The 21,407-nt window shown below is 50.3% G+C and overlaps 1 protein-coding gene across 1 annotated transcript in view; it reads left to right on the forward strand.

The window, feature by feature from the left end:
* Positions 1-12,165: 12,165 nt before the first annotated feature.
* The window catches only part of Rxra (retinoid X receptor alpha), a 181,292-nt gene continuing 172,050 nt past the window's right edge, over positions 12,166-21,407 (forward strand). Inside the window, exon 1 of the mRNA XM_051184951.1 lies at positions 12,166-12,182. The gene's annotated coding sequence lies outside the window, so the exon portion shown is untranslated. The remainder of the gene's footprint in view (positions 12,183-21,407) is intronic.

Genomic DNA, 21,407 nt, shown 5'->3' on the forward strand with positions numbered 1-21,407 from the left:
GCCTTTGACCATTCCAAGAATCTATTTCCTTTCAAGTCTGCTGAGGGGCAGAATGCCCTTGCTGTGTGCTCAGCCCATGGGCATCATGAGGGCCCACCAGGAGGGTCCACAGTAAGTATGACAGCTCCCAGGTATCCAAGGGAGTAGGACCCTAGTTCACCTGTGTAGGTTTTCATTTTTGAGCTGGGGTCTGTGACCAGGTTGGTTTCAAACTCCTGGAGCCCAAGTGATCCTCTGCCTTGACATTCTAGGTAGAGTAGCAAGGTAGAATGGAGCTAACCACCCAAGGTCACCCTGACAGTGCCTCTCCTACCTGGAGTGCCTCATAGGCAGGTGAAGGTGTTTTAGAGTTGCTGTCAGATCTCTGGGGACAGGGTCCTAAAGAGGGTGTCCCTCCTGTGGACCCAGCTTCCCCACTGAGGAGTCATGGCCTTTCTGGTCTCCAGCTTTTGCCCTGTGAGATGGGAATTGCTCCTGGGACATGGTCCTGGTTTCTTACATTATGTTAGCTACTGAGAACTCAGCCCCTGGCATACAGTAGGTGTTTAGTCAATGATGCCCACGATAAGGTGGACAAGAGCCCCATCTGTGTGCTCTGATTGTCACTGTGTCCTAGGAGGTGATGAAATGGGTCTCCCCTGACCTCCGCAAGGTGTAATGCTCCAGCTGTCTGTTTGAGAAGTGGGTAGACTGCTGGCCTCCTAGGCACCTTGACGTCAGTTCACAGGCTCAGTGACAAGGCTTGTACCTAGGCACCAACTCAGTTTTTGGAAACAGATGAGTTGTCCCTGAGCTCTAAGCCCTAGTTTTAAGTCCTGAATCTTCCCTTCTGTAGGTGAGTGGCCACCTATGGGAGCTCAGGGTTACTCTCCCTAACATGGGTCCCCTCACAAGTCAAGGAGCATCATGGAGTACAACTAGATTTTGTGGTCACTCATAGCTTATCTTCCCCTCACTCCCCACCACAATGCCAGGTAATTGGCATGGGTGCATGGTCTGGCCTTTCTGTGTCACACTCACCCCTCTCTTGCCCCCTTTCTCTCTCTTCCCTTTGCTTTCCCTAGGACAGGCAGGAGTCATTAAAAACTCCTAAAGCCAACCATGGAGTCCCAGCCTAGGCCTCCTGCTGCAAGGGACCAGGTCTCTGGGTTTGCTGCTAGTACAGAGGTGACCAGGCTGGCTTCATTGCCTGTGTGCCACCCCCACTACCAGCACAGCCAGCAGACAGGCTGCTCTAGGCCAGTGCCCAGGGACTTTCCATGGTGGAAGAGCCCAACCATGGCTCCACAGCTGTCCTGTCCAGTTGCCTGGGTGCAGAACTGAGCTCTGGGGCCTCTGGAGTCCACAGACCCACCCAGGTGGGCACTGGGAGGATTATGAAGCAAGGGAGGGATGTCCCCAGGCCTCTTAGATGGGAAACAAGTGACATAGAGACCTACCTTTGGAGCCAGGAATCCTGTCAGCCAGTTTGCCCCAACTCTGGGTGAGAAGAAACCGTGGGCAGCCCCGAGTGTGGTAGAGCTCCCAGGTACTTTGACCCAGGTCTCCAGCTCTCAGGCTCTGGGAGTGTTAATTTCTCCCCATCCCTCCCTACTTGGGCTCCAATCAATCAATAGAGGAAATCTTTCATGTGGCATCTCTCTGAGCCCTGCAGGCTTCTACAAGATTGATTAACACAAACATCAATTTCTTGGGCCGCACGCTTCTGAAAACACGGTGCTTTTTCAGATTGAATTGCTACTGTGCGCCCGGTGTAAATAAAGGAGAGGGAATAACATGGAAGATTTGTGACTATGTGCTGTGGCTGCCCTCTCAGCTGGTGTTGTTAGGCGGGTGACAGGGAGACAGAGGGCAGAGGAAGAGAGGGGAGCATGTGTGGCATCCCCTTCCCTCTGCCAAGACTGACAGACGGACAGAGAGGTGGAGGAGAGCCAGGAGGTGTGACAAGTCGGAACTATGGCACAGCAGATCTGTAGCAGGATCTCTGAAGATACATGCTAATTGGATCTTTATTTTCTCTGGCTGTTGGGAGGGGGAGGGTGTCAGCAGAGGGGCAGGTGTCACTACTGGCCCTGCAGCAGCTGTGGGTAGCTTGGCTTCTGGCCCTGAGGCTGCATGTAGTTCTTTTGGCTTTGTCCCTCTCTCTCCTTCTCCAGCACAAAGCAAGGCATGATCAAGCAGGCTCAGATGAGGCACATTGTAGGCATAGGGCTCAGGAGAAGCCGAGCAGGAGAGTTTGGTGTCAAGGTAGAGAAAGACACACAGGGACTGACCATGGTCCTGAGGACAGTGAGTGAAACCTTCCTTGAGGTTACACCCTACCCTGCTTAGCCTTGTGACTTCAAGATGTGTCCCTGAGTCCTGCTCTCTGTCTTCTTATCCTGAGACCCAGCTACCTCCATACCCCTTAACTTCTCAACTGGGCCATGGGGACCCTTAATTTTTTTTTTTTTCTGTTATTGTATTAAAACACTCTGACAAAAGCAACTTAAGGGAGAATGGGTTTATTTTAGATCACAGTTCAAGGTACAGTCCTTTGCAGCGCGGAAGTCAAGGCTGTAGGAATTTATTGCATCTGGTCATGTTGAACCCACTATCAGGAAGCAGACAGTGATAAATGCATGCTGCTGCTCTGAGCTCTTTCTCTGGGCTCCCGCCTAGGGAATGGCGCCACCTGTGGTTAAGATGGGTCCTTCCTGTATCAGCTCATGTAATGAAGATAACCTCCCCACAAGCATGTCCATCTCCTGGTGATTCTAGATTCCTACAAGACGACAGGTAATCCTCACAGGGACCTAGTCAAGGGTGTGCGAACCATTGAGAAATCTCGAACAAGACTTCTCACAGCCTAGGATATGAGAACAGCTGATAAGTCTCACAACAAACAAAAAAGAAATGGGTGAGGCTGGTGTCACTGATAAAGTTCAAACCCCTCGAATCCCCCACTGTAGCCACCCCATGCTGAGACAGAGGGGCATCACCTTCTGCAGGTGTCCTGTCAAGTGTATAACTACAGCTTCTGCATGCACACGGCTGGCCCCTGCTGGTGCTTGAGGCTGATTGGCAGGTGGTATGGATCTGCTGTGGTGCTTTGTCTCTGCAGTAAAGGCTTGGGTCTCTCCAGGCTGAGCATTTGTTCAGATCTAAAGGCACACCTGTCATACCAGGGAAAATTCTCATTTGCAGTTCAGGTGCTGATACAATTAGGACTGGGGGTGGTTCCAAGAAGAGGAAGAACCCACAATTCTTTCTTTAAAAGATTTTATTTATTTATTTTATGAGTGCTCTGTCTGCACGTATGCCTTTATACCAGGAGAGGGCATCAGATTCCACTATAGATGGTTGTGAGCCACTATGTGGTTGCTGGGAATTGAACTCAGGACCTCTGGAAGAGCATTCAGTGTTCTTAACCTCTTAGGCATCTCTCCAGCCCCAAGAACCCACAATTCTAATGAGTTCTAAGTTTCATATTTTTTATCCTGTTCCACAACTGGAGAGGTCAGCAGACTCCAAGGAAGTTTGGACCTGGGCAACCAGGCAATGGGAAATTATTATTATCTTAGTCATCAGCTCAGCTCCAGGCAGAATCTTGGGTCCCTTTGTTGACTCATATTGGGCAGCCTAGTAGAGTTAGGTCCTGGAGGGACAGGCTGGTCTAAATGTGGTATGGTCTTGCTCAGTTCTTGGAATGTCTAGGATCAGAGTCACTGCTGACTGTGAAACCACTGCTGTCAGTTCAACTGGAGCTGAACTGTCCAGGTGAGGGTGCCCCTGTCGGGAGGATGGATGGTGGTGGAAAGTGGGTTTGCAGAAGCTGTCTGGCTTGACCTTTACCTCCCATGCTCCCCAGTACCCTCAAACTCAAGCTACAGGGGCCTTTCCTGAGCTCCCTGAAACTTGCAGCATGTTCCCTTTATGACCTTATCTCTGAGCCTTGGTGATGCCTTCAGGGCTTCTCTGGTACCCTTCCCAAGGCTGACTCCAGTCCCTCACGATGTGGTTTCTAACAGGGCAAGGGCTTGCCAAGGAGTTAGTGTGTGTTGGGTGCCAGGCATGTCCAGCAGTCATAACTCTCAAGCTTGCAGACCAGGGCCTTTCCTGAGCTCAGGGGTGTGCAAACTTGGCATATAGCAGGAGAGATACCTCAGAGCATTTGGCTCATCCCTGGCTCCCTTCTAGCTTGTGTCCTGTGTCCCAGATGCTTCCACACCCTTGGGCTCTTCAGCAGGGCTGGGCGGCTCAGCTGTCCAAGAATGGGAGATGTGGGGATGTTCTGTCATATACTCCCTGACCAACCATGTCCTGAGGGACAGGCATGTTCTGTGCCAGGGAGATGAGAAAACCCACCAGGGTGTGACTGAATGAGAGGCCTTGCAGGACTGAAGAAGGATTCAGAGTTGCCTCCTAGTGTCAGGCATCCAGGCTTGTTTCTGAGGGAGGTAGCCCTGCAGATGGAGAGTTTAGATGCCAACACAGACTCAAAGGTTCACAGGAGGAGAGGGAACCAGAGGGCTCTGGTCAGACAGATTTTGGAGAGAGCCCAGGGCTCTCTGTGTGGGGAGCCACGGAGGCCAGAACCTGACTGACATAGAGACAGAAGGCAGGTGAGTTGCAGAGAGGCTTGCAGGTAAAAGGATGGCCAAGGGAAGGGGCGCAGTTGGTGCTCTCCTTTTCTGGACATCCCCGGAGAGAGTCCCCTTATCCTTCCCCTTCAGCATGTCACCACGCTACAAGAAGTATGTTTCTGAGAAAGCTAGCTATAGAGGCCAGCACAGCCCCTCCCTAGGGAAGGCTCTTTGCTCCTCTTTCTCTTTGCAGCCTCACTCTCATTAGACAAAGTCTGAGTGCTTGGCTACCTCTTCCCTGAGACTGTTTTTCTTTATGGTACCCCTGGCACTTAAGAGGCAGAGACCCCAGAGCCCCACTGATGTGTTCAGACTCCTTTAGTCTAAACTGCTGCCCGTGTGAGGCATTGCAGAGCCTGGGGCTTGGGAGGATGGGCTAGGGCAGAGCCAGGACGAGATGCTGCTGCCTGGGGTTTCAAGTGGAATCAAGTGAGTCAGCTTCTGCAGTGCTCTCAGGCGTGCCCAGACTCGCAGTAGCTGCCCGTGGCAGGCACTTGAGTTAAGTGTGGCTAATTTGGTACAAGAACACGATGCCACTGGTAATTTTGCATTTTGGAGACAGTAAGAGACAGTACAAGGCCTGTTTCAGATGTATCAAGGAGGGGGCAGGAGACAGTAGTGGACCAAGGGCTTGGTGTGGGTGTGGAAGGGACGGGGATCTGCCAGCCACTTCCTGAAGCCAGGACCCTAGCATGGCTGCTGCAGCCCACAGGGGTTTGTGGGAAAGGCAAACACGGTCCTAGCTTGGTAAAAGCAGTGGGCCTGGGCAGAGGCTGAGAGCAGTGAGTGTGTCTATTCATGGCCACTGTGAGCTCTAAGTCCCCCATGTTTGCTTGTTCCCTGACACTTTCATCCCTTGCACCAGGAAGAACAGGGAGCCCTGGGGTGAGCTTGGCCTAGGAGCCAGCCCCGAGGAGGAGAAAGACAGAGGCAGCCCCTGTGGCCAAGCCACAGCATGTGGTAGGGTGAAACTGGGAATCAGGACTTGACATTCCTCTTTAAAAACATCCTTGCATCTTGGTTCAGTAGCACAAAATCCACCTTCGTTCTAGGTGGAAGGAACTGGATAGGGAACCTGCAGGGAGGTTGTTCGGAACTACGCCCCAGAGCCACAGCTCCCCCCCCCCCATTTCACTTCATCCTTCAACAAGCATTCCCTGAGCACTGGGCACCTCTGTGAGTCAACTAGGCACACGAGCCCAGCACATCCAGTCTCACCCACGCCCTTTTCGCTGCTTGTCTTGGCTAATGTGGGCTGGTGGTGATTAGCAAGTCCTGGACCGTGGTCACAGATGGATGTTGAAAGCCTCCTACCATTGTTTTCTTGGGCCAGTGGACACAGCCACAGAGGTGAAAAGTTCCTTTCTTTGGGCTCTTGGTAACTGAGAGGTGTTCACAAGTAGGAAGGTTGGGGTCCTAATGACACACTTGGTAGGATGTTGTGAGAAGGGCTGAGCTGAGGAGGACATGGGGTGGCCTGATGAAGTGGGGCTCAGTTTTCCTTTGAGTTAGGGCTGTGTGCACCCTCAGTCAGAATCCCGGGCTTGAAGCTCTAGAATCCCAGACATCCCCTCACAAGCACCTCCCTCCATCCTATTTGCCTAAGGCCACACAGCTTGTGTAGGGAAATGGTTAAGACCAAGAACCTGACAAAACATTCCACATTAATGAAAATTAAAGTCTACTAATGTGTGATGTTTTGATGGCATCAGCAAAAATGAAGGGAAGTTCACAGTAGGAAATGATTGAAGGAAGAGACCAATGATGTTAAGACTACCTTAAGAAGGGGAAAAGGGAGCTAACAAGTGGGCAGAACAGTGCCATGCATATGCAAAGTCCGCCATGCTCTCCCCAGCACCTTGTAAAATGGGTCTAGTGGTGCATGCTTGTAATTCCAGTACCTAAGAGGTGAAGGTGGGAGAGTCAGAAGTTCAAGGCTGGGTCAGCAGCATGACTTAACAGACTGGGGTTGATCCCCAGAGCCCACTGTGAAAGGAGAACCCACTCCCAAAAGTTGTCCTCTAACCTGTGCAGATACATATCGGTGTCCATACCTCCCCTCACATCATAATAAAACAAAGAAGTTCAAGGTCGTCTTTGGCCACATAGTGATGTTGAGGTCAGCTTGGGCTACATAAGCTCCTGTCTAAAAAAAGGAAAAGGCTGGAGAGATGGCTCAGGAGTTAAAAGCTCTTCCACAGGAGTGGGTTCGATTCTCAGCACCCACATGGTGGCTCATAACTATAACTCCTGTTCTAGAAGATATGATGCCTTCTCTTCTGGCCTTTTTGTGCACCAGACATGCACATGGTACACAGACATATATGCAGGCAAATGAACTGCACACATGAAATAATAATAAAAAAGAAAAGATTAAAAAAACATGCACATGGTATTTCATTTCTTGTAGTGTGAGTATGACATACATTTCCCATTTACTCATGTGTTTGTTGGCATTGATCAATAAAGTTGCATACAATTTCCTAAGTCTTCAATCAGCTAGATTTATTTCTTCTTTTTTCTTTCCCCCCTCGGGTTTCTCTGTGTAGCTCTGGCTGTTCTGGAACGAGCTCTTGTACACCAGGCTGGTCTCGAACTCACAGAGATCTACCTGCTACTGCCTCCTAAGTGCTGGGACTAAAGGCGTGCACCCGAAGCTGAGATATCTTGACATTGTGGTAAGTTGTGTCATTTAATATATTTTTTTTATGTCAACAGTCAAATCCAGGGCTCTAAGCCTGTGAACAATCATTTTCCCACTGACATCCCTAGCCCTACCTAACCTTGAAAAAAGTCTAATTTGTTTAGTTTTACATTTTAAAGAGTTATTTTATTACTTATTTATATGTATGTTCGACTGAGTGAGTGTGGGCTGCGTGTGTGTAGGCACTCCTGGAAGCCAGAACAGGGCTCTGGAGCTGGTGTTACAGGTGGTTGTGAGTCACCCAACATGGGTGCTGGGAGCCAATCTTGAGTCATCTGAAAGAGAAGCAAGCATTCTTGACTGCTGAGCCCTCTTCTCAGCCCTCCATTTAGTCCTATTATGTAAAAACATGACATTGTGTATTGATTTCATATTTAGCAGTCTGTTTTACTCAGTATTTCTGGTGAATGACCAGTAGGTTATTTCAGGTCTGTGTGTACAATCCTGCCACCTGTGAAAATGACAGTTTTGTCCCTGACTTTCTGGGAGTCTTTCCACCTTTTATTTGTTTTTCTTATCTTATTGCACTGGCCCCAGCTGCTCCTGCAGTGCTGAAGAGACATGGGATGAGGTACAATACTTCCCTTCTGGGTCCAAAAGGGAAGCTTTCAAATCTTCCCCCAAAGACTGCACCTTCAGATTTCTTTCTTTTTAAACAGAGTATCATTTATTTATTCTTTAAAGATGTAAAATATTATTTATGTGCATATGTATTTTGCCTGCATGTATGTAAGTGTACTATGTGACTGCCTGGTCCCTGTTGAGGCTGGATGTGGGTACTAGGCCACCCGGAACCAGAGTTAAAGATGATTGTCACCTGCCCCAAGTGCACTGAGAACAGAACCCATGTTCTCTGAAAGAGTAGCAAGTGCCCTTAGCACTCAGCCATCTCTCCAGCCCTGAGAATTTTATGTAAACTGTGGATATTAATTAGTTCCACCCCCTTACCTCCCCTCACTTTTCCTAAACAACTGGGGCCCCCAACATGTCTCCCTCTCCTCTTCATGTCCTCTCCTGGTTTTTGTTTTTCCCCAGAGTCCAATTGGCGCTGCCTGTTGGAATGTTGACCGATCCTATCAGCGCCATCTTATGTAGGTTTGGTGTAGGTGAGTGAGTGGGTGTAGCTGAAACAAGTTATGGCTAAAAGACTCTACATTTCACAGCATTCTTCCCCATCCTCTAGATCTTACTTAAAAACGTCATCATCTCACTTTGTAGATCAGGCTGGCCTTGAACTCACAGAGATCTGTCTACTTCTGTCTCCTGAGGGCTGGGATAGAAGGCATGCACCACAGTGCTTTTGAAATAAGATTCACACTCCTTTCCTGCACTTACACTGATCTCTTAATATAAAATCAACTCTCGATGGTTGCCCTTTTCACCTCTGAATTCCACTCTAATCTTTTATATATGTTCATGGCTCTCTATGTGAGATACTCTTGTTTTTTTTTTTTTTTTTTTTTTTTTTTTAAGGGCTGGGAACACAAAGTCCCTGGGTCACAAAGTGTACTTTGCTTGTTCCTGACCCCATCCCTAAATGGTGATTCACTGGCCCCTTGCTTACCTTCTGGCTTTAACTTTCTCATTTGTATTTAGTTAAATTTTAAAATCTTGTCATTCTCATAATGCAATCAAAGAGTATGTCTGTTCTGTTTTCTGGAAAAGTCAGGGCAAGATTGGAATTGTGACTAGCTATCCATAAGCAGAGTTTACAGGTGAGTGATATGGCCCTCAGTTCCTGAGTTAAGGATGCTTTCTTTCTCTTTCTCTGTCTTTCTTTTTCTCTCTTTGTTTTACTTGCATGTCTATATATGCACCATGTATGTGTAGTGTCTTAGGAGGTCAGAAGAGGGTGTCTGAGTCCTTTGAACTGGAGTTATAGATGGCTGAAAGCTGCTGTGTGGGTGCTGGGAATTAAACATGAATCCTCTGGAAGAGTAGCCAGTGCTCCTAACTACTGTGCAATCTTTCCAGTCCCCTTATATTATTTTTAAAGTTTTTATGTGTATGTGTGTGTGTGTGCATGTGTGTGTGTATGTGTGCACTCTGTGTGTACCGGTGCTCACAGAGGCCAGAAGATGGTGTTAGGTCTCAGAACTGGAGTTAAGGTGGTTGTGAGCCTCCATGTGGGAACTGAACCCAGGTCCTCTATAAAAGAGCAGGCGGCACCCTTGACTGCTGAGCTGTCTGCAGCCCTACCCACCTTATTTTTTTTTAAAGAACTCATCAATGTGGCTAGCCTGGCCCGTCAGTGAGCTCCAAGGATCTGCCTGTCTGTAGCTCTATGGATCTATAGACGCACACCATCATACCCAACTTTTACATGGATGCGGGGATCCGAACTCAGGTCCTTATGCTTGTGTGGCAGTCACTTTACCAAGTGAGCCATCTTCCCAGCTCCTGACCTTTTTTCTCGCGTTTTAAAATCTTTCTTGCTCTTTCTGGCTTGGAGGAGCTGGAGCTGGCTCCACCTGCTTTGTCTGTCCTGCCCTAAGGAACCCTAGCTAGTTTGGTGTTCCCTGTTTGTTATTAATTGGCTTTCAGGTCATGTGATCTAAACCGCTGCTAGAAACAACCAAAGAGACAAAAGGGAAGAAGGTCTATTTGGACAGACAGTTTCGGGGCTTTGGCCCCTGGTCTTGGCCCTGTGCTGTTGGCAGGACACTGTGGTAGTGGGAATGTGTGGAACAGAGTTGTTGAGCTCACCACAGCCAGAAAGCAGAGAAACAGGGAGGGCCCTGAGACATGGTACCCACTTTCTCCAGCAAGGCCCCACCTGTCCAAGTTTTCAAGTCTCCTCAAACAACGCCACCGTCTGGGGACCAAGGGTTCAACACATGGGCCTATGGGGAACACTTCATATTCAATAACACCAGCCTAGTTCCTGGGCCCCTCACCCGGCATCAGCAGCCACTGTGTTCTGCAGTACTGTGATACTGGGCACAGGAGCAGACCTGTCCCATGGGCAGAGGCCTCTGGCTTGGAGGAGGTATCAGTCTTCTTCTGCCTCTATGTGGCTACCACTCAGGCTGCAGTGTCCCCAGATGTCACAGGCCTTTCACTTCTCTTTCATAAGCCTGGGCTGGGTATCTCACTGGTCACAGGCCCCATTGATGGAAGGGCATGTCCTAGGTCCAGCCTTACTTGCTGCTTAACCTGGAGCCTGTAGGCTGATGTCCCTATCACTCTTGGGAGCTCTTCCACTTCTGATTTGTGGGAAGGATGGTACTGCTATAAGTACCCCTGTAATCTCTGGAGTGTCACCAATCTGTGTCACCAGCCTTGTGCTGGGAGCATGAGGTGAGAATTATACACTGACAGCAGGACCCCTTTCGCAAAGGAATGACTTTCACTTTCTGTCCTCTGTCGCCTCAGTTCTGACAGATGGGTCCTCAGCCTGAGAGCTGAGGGCCTTAGTGTGTTTCGGAGAAAGATAGTACCTTCCCTAGGTGACCTCCACACTGCAGCCCTGGGGAGTGACAGGGCTGTGGTGGAGTCTGTGCACGTTTTGTGGCAGGACATCTGGTCACTGCCCTCTCCTGACAGAGCTCTCATTCCTCTGACTCTCTTCTGCCCTATATCCCTTTCTATCCTCCCTGTTCCAACTTAAGCAGGGTCCCTCAGAGAGGCCTCTACCCTGTTTCTGCCTTTCAGGTATCTTTTTGCCCAGGCCTTTAGGCCAGCCCTGAAGGGACAGGCCCATTGGGAGAGACCAAATGACTCCAAGCTTTACACTGACCGCAGTGGTGACAAGGTTGACTTAACTGTCTTCTCACCAGGGCCCCAGTTGACATCCCCACCCCCTTCCTGCTGTCCCTTCTGAAGGGATCAGCGTTCAGACTTGGAATGTGCGTGCTTCTCTGAGAGGTCCAGCGTGACTTCCTGTTTGAAGATCTTCTAAGTTTATGGAATTTCAGAAACGCTCTGTTAATAAAGGCAGGGTGATCTTTGACCTTTCCCCCCCAACATCCTGTAACAGGAAGCCAGAGATTCACTTCTGCCCCACCTACCCGAGGGGAGCAAGGAAACATCCCTGGGAGGAAGGCCATTGCCTTTTGCCCTCCACCCTCATTCTGGAAAGTTCCATGCCCTCCCCTGGGGGTGACTGAGATACCCTTGCGGGATAGCTGAGGATAGTTAATGAGGACCAGAGCTTTGCATGGACAGTGGAGGCGGTTTTCTTCTCATGGGGAGGTGGCACAGAGGCTGGGGGAGGGGAACATTACCTCCTGCTAAAACAGTGAGGATCCTTGGGGACCCTCAGAGCCTAGTTCTCCCACCCAAGGAGGGGTGGCTGCGAGGCCATCAATTTAAGAGTTTTATTTACCTTGAAGTACTCAGCCAAGCAGACACATTATTTAGGAACTAGAATAAAAAGCCATTCACTTTACTTCAATTGACCATTTAGTTCAATTTGCGTGTTAGTGCAGGTAATTACTGCAGTAATGACACGTGGTAATCGGGTTGATTGGGAGCCTGCCGGCTCTGTATTAATACCTCCCGTCATATACACTAATTACCCATGTGTTGCCATGGTTATCTGCATGGACGCCGTGTTAACGACACCCTGGAAACATAGAGCAATAGCGGGTGTTGAATTAAATCTTTGTGTTCTCTTAGAGCTAAAAGCGCGTTTCACATAAAATAATCATGAATAAAATGAGATCATCCTGGCGGAGTTGCCAGGAAGCTGATTAACTGAGCTGTGTAAATGTGACTTTACCCCACTCAAGAATTAGAGTCTCCCAAACGTTGTTGGGGTTGCTAGGCAACGCCCCAAGATTACATCACTCACACAAGCTGAGCTGCCTGCAATGTCATCTCTGCATGGTTACAGCACTTCTGTGGAGAGGGTGAGTGTTATAGAAATGACATTATTTCCCCATGAGTGATGGGTATAAATGGCTGGTTGGCCTCTGAGGGCCGAGGAGGAAAGGTTTGGGAATACCTGTGTGACGCACTGGGTATGCGACAGATGTCCTCTGGTGGTGCTAATGTGTGCACATGGGAAGGTGTGTGCCTAGATGAGGGAGGGTCTGGAAACTTGGTCAAAGGAGCCCACCTCTTCCTGCCTATGAATGGGCACTGGCAAAGGAGCTTGATCTGGGGAAAGCACCCTGTCCTGCACTACTAGGGTCTGACTCCTGTTTCTCCTGGAACATCAGGGTGAAACATCAAAGCAAAGGACCAGAAGTGGTGCTGAGTTATGTTACAGGGGGCAGCCAAAAGGAAGCTGCATGGCCAGGGCAGAGAGGAAAAGAGGGTGGGAGGTTTGCCTGGCTGACCTTTGTAGACTCTGTCTGTCCCTTCTTTAGCCCCTCACCCTCCACCTGGCTCTGCAAATCCTGTGACACCATCCTGGGTACTGTGGGACACTCTTCTCTGGGGTCCCATCTGCCAGATGGTACAGTTCATTCCTACCCATGGCCTTTGCACTCACCACCCCCTGAAACTCCCCAGATGTTCTCCAGCCTTCCAGCTTGCTCTCTGACTTGTTGGACTCTTGGCTCTGTGTTCATCTTCAGGGTCTGGCCTCCCCAAGCTCCATTCACTCCTAGCTTGATTCACTGTGTGACACTGGCACACGTCAGAAACTGTGTTCTCTGCTTACAAGTGTGCCGAAGCCCATCACTAACTTGGAGTCCATGAAAGCAGTGGAAAGTTCCATCTCCTTGTCCATGTTCAGCATGGAGTTGTCAGTTTAGAAACACACAATGGAGCCGGTGACAGGTAGCCACTCAGATGGCTTCAGGACATTCAGGGAGTGGACATCTCCCCAGAACTGTCCTCAGCTCAAAGCAGGACAATGGCCCTCTGTCTCTAGTCCCCGGGAGGTGGCCCAAGGCCATGTGTGACTCAGTGGTACTCTTTCCTTGGTGTGGTGTAACAAGGGAAGCACAGAGGGAAGTACACAGGCATATTGGGAGCTGGCACTTGTCTCTAGAGATGTGTGATGCTGGCTACTGTGTAGAAAGCTTGCTGGACACAGCTGGAGGGAGAGAGCCACCACAGGGCTGCACCAGAGACCACCAATGTGGGGATGCTCTTCAGGGAAAAGACTACTATGGCTTCGGGCTGAGAGTTTAGCATGAAGGCTGAGAATTATCTGAGTGTATTTACTTTCTGTGGGGTAGGGTACATGGTTGGCTCATGGAACTGGAATGGGTCAAAGGCTACAGGCTTGGGATGGGGGAGTAGATGGTTCTTGGGACCCCTTAGAGGGGTAAGTTTTGAGGCAGATAATGGAGGGGTCTCTGGGCCACACTAATGAAAGCTATGAATGATAGATCCACCTTGCACAAGTACCCAGGGCTCTTAGTCATAGCTTAGAACCACACTTATATTTGTTTGTTTCTGCAGTGTTAGGCATGCAGACCAGGCACTCAGCTTCTGCAAGTAGGTGCTACACCACTAAATGAGTTCCCCCTCCTCGATTGGGACCTCTTTGTCTAGATTGGTATCTAACTCCTGGGCTCAAGCAATCCTTTTGCTGCCTGAGTAGATGGGACCACCCCTAGCTGTGTACCCAGCTTAGGGTCATATCTTCCCAAGGAAATGTTTTACATAGTAAGGACAAGGTAGGGACAAGGCAGAAGGGATGGTGATACCCTGGTCTGGAGTGTGTGTGTGTGTGTGTGTGTGTGTGTGTGTGTGTGTGTGTACACTCTGCTGTGGTCTTTAGATGATGGCCACCACCAACATCAAGGCAGTAGACTCATGGGTACCCCAGGTGGAGAGGATGCTGTTTCCCACAGCCTTGGTGAGCCCAAATTCCCAAAGTCTGAGTCCTCAGCACTCAGGACAGAGAGAGTGGAGAGGGCCATGGGGCTGGCATGAGGAGCATACTTCTTATATACATAGTCAATTGCCTTCTACTATCACCAGGATCTTACCAGACATGACATTCATACACCAAAAATGATAACAGTGGTGACTCAACTAAAATCCTGTCACCAACTGCATCCAGTCAGGGGATGAGGGCTCATGAGGTCCTGGCAGGGACTCTGGGAGATACCAGGTCCCAGGCTGACCCATGACAAGGGCCTGAGGGCTAGGTATGCCTGGCTTCATAGTTCCCATGGCTGTGTGTGATGACAACTCTGCCAGCTCTCCTTTCTATCAGATCTAGCATATCTGCTAGATTTGGAAACTGAGGCCCAGTTTCTTCATGTTATCCATGAAAGCCTTCCAATTCCATTCATGGGGCTGAAATGCTCTACAAGGGTTAAGAGCAAAGCCTGGGAATGCTGACTTTCCACTTGCCTTTCTCTCCCTCTCACGAAGCCTGATCAGTGCCAACTTGCTCCCAGAACCTGCTTGGGAAATGCTCTGGCAGGGAGAATTTGGCACATGCTGGCTGTAAGCAGGGCAAAGATCCTCCCAGCCTAGCTCCCAGATTTGTAGCCACTGCCAATGATCCTCAGCCCAGACCCTCTGACACACATGTCTTTGCTTCTAGCAGCTAAGGGTCCCTGCCAAGCCCATACTCATCACATCTGAGTCAATTGGTGCTAATTGTTGGAGGGTTCCAGGGCCATCCTGTGTTCTGGACCCTCCTCCTTTCTGCTACAAGCCGACCCAACCATGTAGCCAATGTGTGGCCAAGTAGGCCATAGCCCATGGAGGCTGACTTACAGTGTGCTATGCTGGGTACTGCTGAGGACTGACAAGGGTAGGCATTTGGAACCCCATAGTTGAATGATAACAACCTGCTGGAGCTGGTTCGTAGCAGGCCTCCAGGGCCAAGGGAGGCATTGAAACTCAAGTAAAGAGATAGAGAGAAACCCAGAAAGTTTCTACCATGCTAACCAGGCATGGTAGCACAAACCTATAACCCCAGCTCTTAAGAGCTGGAGGTGAGAGGACTGGGAGTTCAAGTCAGCTTTGAATACATAGTGAGTTTGAGGCTAGCCTGGGCTACAGAAGATTTTGTCTAAAAATCCAGAAGTTCTAATGGGGTTGGGAAAATGACTCAGTGGGTGAAGTGTTTCCTCTGTAAGCATAAGGACCTGTGTTTGAATCCTTGGCACCCATGTAAAAAGCTGGGCGTGGTTGTGCATGCCTATAACCCCAGTATCGAGGAGGTGACAGGTAGACCCTGAGAGCTCGGTGGCCAGTCAGCCTAGCAGGGGAGGTGAAATTCAGTTCAACGAGAGACCCCGACTCAAGGCAATAAGGCAGCAAGCAATAGAGGATGATACCCAGTGTTCTGCTCTGTTCTCCACACATGTGCACATGCGTGTACCGCACATGGTCAAGGTTGAGTCCCTGAGCGGTCATGCTGCTGGCACATGTTAGCTAGCAACAGTTCCTCTTGGGGTGTCTCCTGGTTGTTTCTGAGCCTGTTGCCCTGCCTGTCTGTCTTCACAAAAGTCACAGCATGCCCTGTGGCACAGGAAGATACTGTAGAGGTGAGAATGCCAAGGCTCGGGTATTACCCGGGAGCTGGCCATTAGCAGAGTTGGCCTCTGGGTCCACTCTTCATGTGGGGACACAAAGCAGCAAGCGGACCAGAAACAGGGCTCCTGTTCCTGCCCTCTGGGCCTTGAATGGGAAAGGTCTGTTCACAATGGGGCAACTACTGCCTCACATACCCTCATTCTTCCTTGCTCAACCCTCCTTGGCTTTCTACCCATGAGCAGCTTGGTAGCTAGTGTTGGGGGAGGTGCTGGCTAGTGCCTAGGGACAGCTGTCCTAACCAGCAGAAACAGTTTGGCCTTCCTTTCTCTCCTGAAGATCTCAGTCCCACTCCTCCCAGGCCCTGACGTGGTTCAGGTTTCCCCAGGGAGGGTGTGACATCTCCTGTAAAGGTGATAGCTGCCCATGTGGTGGCTGTAGATGCCCACTGGCAGCCATGGAGGCTGATTCATCTGGGACTCAGCACAGCCCAAAGATACCACCAACATCCCAAGCTGATTTGCTTAGTGGAGGAAAACATCGATATCTAAGACCCATTTTATAAACCACACCCAAGATGCTCACTAGTATGGGCTATTAAAAGCCCCAGTGGGCTTCAAGCCATCTGTAGCAGTGAGCGAGAAAGTTCCTGGTAGGTGGAGGCCATGTCCTTTGGGCAGTGGGAATAGTCTAAATGGCTTTGGGTGTTTGCTAAGCATCAACTGTATATAAACTGGAGCCAGGATAGGGAAGTGTCAAGACCCACAATCAAATTCAGCTTTGCCTATACTCCAAAGTGACTTTGTCCCAGTAATTGTACCTGGGAGTCTTGCTTTTCTAATCTGTAAATGGGAACCGTGTGACATACAGATGGAGTGTTTGTAGAGAGCTAGTGGTGTAGGCTGATGCCTTATCCCCAGCTCTTCTCCAGGCCCTACTAAACTGTATGCACCAGGTCGATTCTCCAATGTAGCGTGTTCTTGCTGTGACTCCAGAAGGGATATAGCAGGGGCATTCTAAGATGCATGCAGATTGCTGTGCTATGTGCTCGGAGTGTGAGATTAGAGGGAAACAAAGAGAGTTGCTCCAGGCTGCCCTCTCAGAGGCAGAGGCGGAATCATCCCAGCCTCCATGTGGAAGAGGGAGGCACATCGAGCTGTCTAAGGTCTCGTAGGGATGTAAGATGCAAGAAGTAGTAAAGCAGGGGAGGTCCTTGGACATGGTCCCCCTGACTTAGTATCCCCAGTGGGAGAAGAGGACTTTTCACAGCTTTCTAAAAGGAGTGGAGTGTCCTAGGAAGCCAGGATGTGGCAGCACTTCCATCATCTGGATTCTGTACTGTATGGATTCTGAATTTCCACCTGAGCTCTACTCACTGGTAGCTGCATGCTTTTGGGAAAGTTATCCACCTCTCTGTGCCTAAATGATCTGCTATGCAAAATGGGCATGATGACAGTCCCAGCACCCTGGGCTGTGGCGAGGATCACACTGTTATTACATTCTTCTTGAGTTCCAAGAAAGGCAAGGAGGAGGGATCAGAGGACAAGCAGTAACCAGCCATTTGAGGTAATTTCCTATAGGAAGCTCACTTGAACAACAGCCACTCCTCATTGGGGAGGAGGACCTTCAGGGAGGAGCCTCAGCCTAGGGAAGCTCGATGGGAACTGGGTGGAGGTAGGACTCCAGAGACCACCATAGCTCACCCTCCCTGTCCCAAGCCCTGGGCCTCATTTCTGCAGTGATGCCTGTCACACTCAGGAGGATGTGAGGCATGAGGAGGGCTTGCTCCAAGCCTGCAGTGTGGTATGCATCCAACTGGCACCTGTCTGTGGTGAGGCAGAGATAGTCAGGTGCCTGGTTCAAGGCTGAAGTCAGCCTAGAGTTGCTGACTTTGCACATGTGTGAGGGAGACTCATGGTGGGCCTTTCATCAGGCCACAGAACCCCTCTTGGCCTTCCTGCCAGGCCCAGGAGGGAAGGAAGACTGGAATGTCCCAGCAGAGAGTTGCACTTGCCCTTGACTTTGGTTTTTGATGGATGGACCTCTTCTCTGTCCATCAGAGTTGTCTGCCTCTGGGTTTGTACTGCAGAGCTTAGGGGGTTGGCGGCGGGTGTGTGTGTGTGATGTAAAATTAGTGTCCCACACGGGAACACAGAAACAAAGTGAAACTATCTTTTTTTTTTTTTTGACCGGCGTAGGGGTGTTGAAACAGGGTTTCTCTGTAGCCTTGGTTGTCCTGAAACTTGACCAGGCTGGCCTTGAACTCATAGAGATCTGTCTGCTTCTGCCTCCTGAGTGCTGGGATTAAAGGTGTGTGCCACTACCATGCCGTGAAAGTATCCTGTGAAGCAAATTCTTTTTGAAAAAGGGGTGATCTAGAACCCAAACTGGGCTAGCAACACATTGGGGCCAACATGGCTCTAGTCTTTTATCTCTGATGAAGGTGGTGATGGTGTCTTCTCCGTTGGTGGGAGCTTGACCTCAGTCTGATGTGACTAACAGGTGCAAACGGGAAGAGGAAGGAAAAGGGAAATTTCAGGAAGAAGTCTCTGCTTCATTGGGCAGAGAAAAGCTGGCCTTGAACTTTAGAACCTCCTGCCTCCATTCCAGCTATCCCAGCCCCTTGCAGAAAACAGGCCATGTATGTGACACATGGCCATCATGAAAACTTCTATTGGATGAGGATCAGGAGTCACCAGCTAACCCTCCACTCTGGCTGGTCTAACCCTCAGCTCCTGCCCTCGGCAGGTGAGGGTCACCATGGGGGTCACAGGTGTGTATCATCACACACAACTGGACAAAGTTTTGACAGAGTGCTTGTGGTCCTGGAGGCCTGGGAGGTGGTCTTCAAGGCTGCTCTATAGAAAGAGCCCCAAGAAAGGTTTGGTTAGGGCAGGAAGATGCTTCCCTTCTATATAACCTTGGGCGGAGGAGCCTAGGCTTCAGCCCTCTGCAAATGGGCCAAATGCCCACTCCGAGGATGAGTGGTATCAAGTAATTATCCCATCGATGTCCTCAGTTCCTCCAAGGGAGGCCACGGATGGGAAACGGAGGCCCATGAAGGGATGGCCGAGCTGACCTGTTACCTAGGGGTGCAACTGCTCACTCTGTACTCACCCTAGCTTTGCTAGGGTGTCCTTTTGTTCTAATGAGCCCCCTCCTCCTCAGTTGTTACCTATATCTCTTTTCCTCTGATGCCCTCTCTGAGGTCTTTCACCTCCTCTCATTACAGTTTGGATCTGGGAGTGTCTCCTAGGGGTCCCCAGGCCCTGTTGTAAGGGGCCTGTAGTGGGACAAATGTGCAGCCAGTGTTCATAGAGAGGGGGATGCAGGGCCCCCTGCACCTTCGGCAGCCAGACCTACCCTCTTCCACCAGGGCCAATTTCCCTGACTCCTGATTTTTCATTACAGCAGCACACAGGCTCCGAGCTGCCCAAGGTCACGGAGCTGCAAGGGGAGCAGAATGAGGCCATTACACCAGCCTCTAATGTCCCCACGGCCGCAGTTCGCTAGCTGCCTCGATCAAGCACCCGGGACACTCCAATTTCCGCCTGTCCTGAGGTGATCGTATCAGGGCCTGAGTGATCTCCTTGCCGGCGGGCACTGGAGATGCTGTGGCAGCATGCTAGCTGTCCCCCTACTTGGCCACCTTCTGAGTCCACCCATCCACTCCCTTGGGGACAAAGGGAGGCACCAGCTGAGACCATTGGCTGAGAAATGGCTGGTGGGCTGTCTCCCTGCACGTCACCCTTGCCCTGTAAGAGTTCAGGCTCAGTTCAGCTGCTGGCTGGCCAGGAGCACCAGCCACTGCCCATCAGTCTGTCTGACTGGAAGGGCTGGGGGGTGCTAGGCTCTAGCTGGGCTGTATGGGATGTGTGGATGGGGAGTTACACTGGCTGCATAGGGAGGGGATAGTAGCTATTCTCAGGGATTCTCACGGCCCCAGACCTCTGTCACCCATCATTCTTTACAGAAGGCCAGCCGTTCTGGAACATTGGCTGTTGCTGAGCCCAATGTTGACCCCCACTGCCAAGGGCAGGATCTGGGATGAGATGGCCCAGTTGGTGACTCTGGGTCTCTGATTCTCACCTCTTAGACGTTTTTGTGCTGGTCCATATGCCACATATGGTGGCTGTGAAGCTGGCTCTGGGCTGGGAAACTGTTTACTAGAATCTGTCTTAACAAAAATGGCAAAAAATGTAAATGTTTCTACTTGGGGAGGAAGAGACAGGCTGTGGTCCATCTCTGGACAAATCCTCAGCAAGCAACAGAGGAGAATGTAGTGTGGAGGCCCTTGGCTGCTTGGCGCTGTCTTGGAAGTGGCTGTGGCTATACTCAGGACCATAGCACTGGAATAGAGCCTAGACAGACAGTGCTCATAGATTAAAGTACTGATATCAGAGGTAACAGCCGAGAGTGTCTGGGAGGGGGTGGACAGGGAGGGAGTGAGCAGAGTGAGTGGTGTGTGTGTGTGTGTGTGTGTGTGTTTGAGACAGCTTTTCTCTGTGACTTTGGAAGCTGTCCTGGAACTAGCTCTTGTAGACCAGGGTGGCCTCAAACTTACAGAGATCCACCTGCCTCTGCCTCCTAAGTGCTGGGATTAAAGTCATGCACCACCATCGCCTGCCAGAGTGAGTATTCTTATCTGGAGTATATGCTTATAAACTCTGTACATGGAAAAGGGCAAGTTCTGCTTAGGACAATGCCGCAGGGCTGCTTCTTAGGTGGTGGGTACAGCTTACAATCAGGTGGCCACTGACTGAGATACTTCCATAAGCCAGAATGGGACTTCAGGCCATCTGTCCCTGTGTCTCTTTGCCCTTTGCTAGGCCTACACTTGCTATTGGTCCTGAAGCCCAGACAAGGACCTGGGGCAGGAATCTTCTTCCACAGGTTTGGCTGCCAATGTGCAACATTGGGTCTCCATCACCCCAGGCTGCCTTTCAGTTTTCCCTGGCTTGGGAGAGCAGCCTGCAGGGGGTTGGCTTTCTGCTCCAGCTGGAAGGGCAGGGTTCTGTTAAGAGCTCGCTGCCCTAGCCACATATTCCCCTGTGATCTCCACTACACTGTAAACAAACCAACACCAAGATTAAACCCACAGGGGATGGTGGTGTGGAACACAGAGCTTGAACTGGAGCTGGGACTGCAGAGCTGTGCAGCATGTCTTGCTTTCTTATGGGTCAGGGGATGCTCCAAGGAGAAGGGCTGATGAAGGCCAGAGTCTCCAGGGGCGAGGTCCCAAGCACTACCACAGCTGTGCTGGAGTCCTCAGGAAAGCTGGGAGGCAGGAATGGCCACCACACTCACCACCTTCTCACCGCTGGAAGCCTCAATAGTGACATGTGCAGTGAGATAGATTTTTATTTTCACGAGTAGTTCTCCCTCTTTTCAATGAACCTAGAGCCTTTCAATGACTCTGAAATACACAACTACATAGACCATGTCTTCATTTGCAATATTTTTCCCAAAGGGGGTGGGGCCCTGGGCTCTCCAAGGGAATGTTCTTATTTTCCTGCTGGGGAAACTGAAGAACGGCCTCATTTCTACAACCAACCCAATCAGGCTTGGTTATGTCCTGTTAGAGGGTTTTGACCTTGGCATTTGACCTGCTCCACCAGGTAACCTAGATCAGGTATACCAGCATTCTGGGTGCAGCCTGACACTGGAATTTTGTGACCTTG

This window comes from Phodopus roborovskii, unplaced genomic scaffold (genome assembly GCF_943737965.1).
Source record: "Phodopus roborovskii unplaced genomic scaffold, PHOROB, whole genome shotgun sequence".
Lineage (NCBI taxonomy): Eukaryota > Metazoa > Chordata > Mammalia > Rodentia > Cricetidae > Phodopus > Phodopus roborovskii.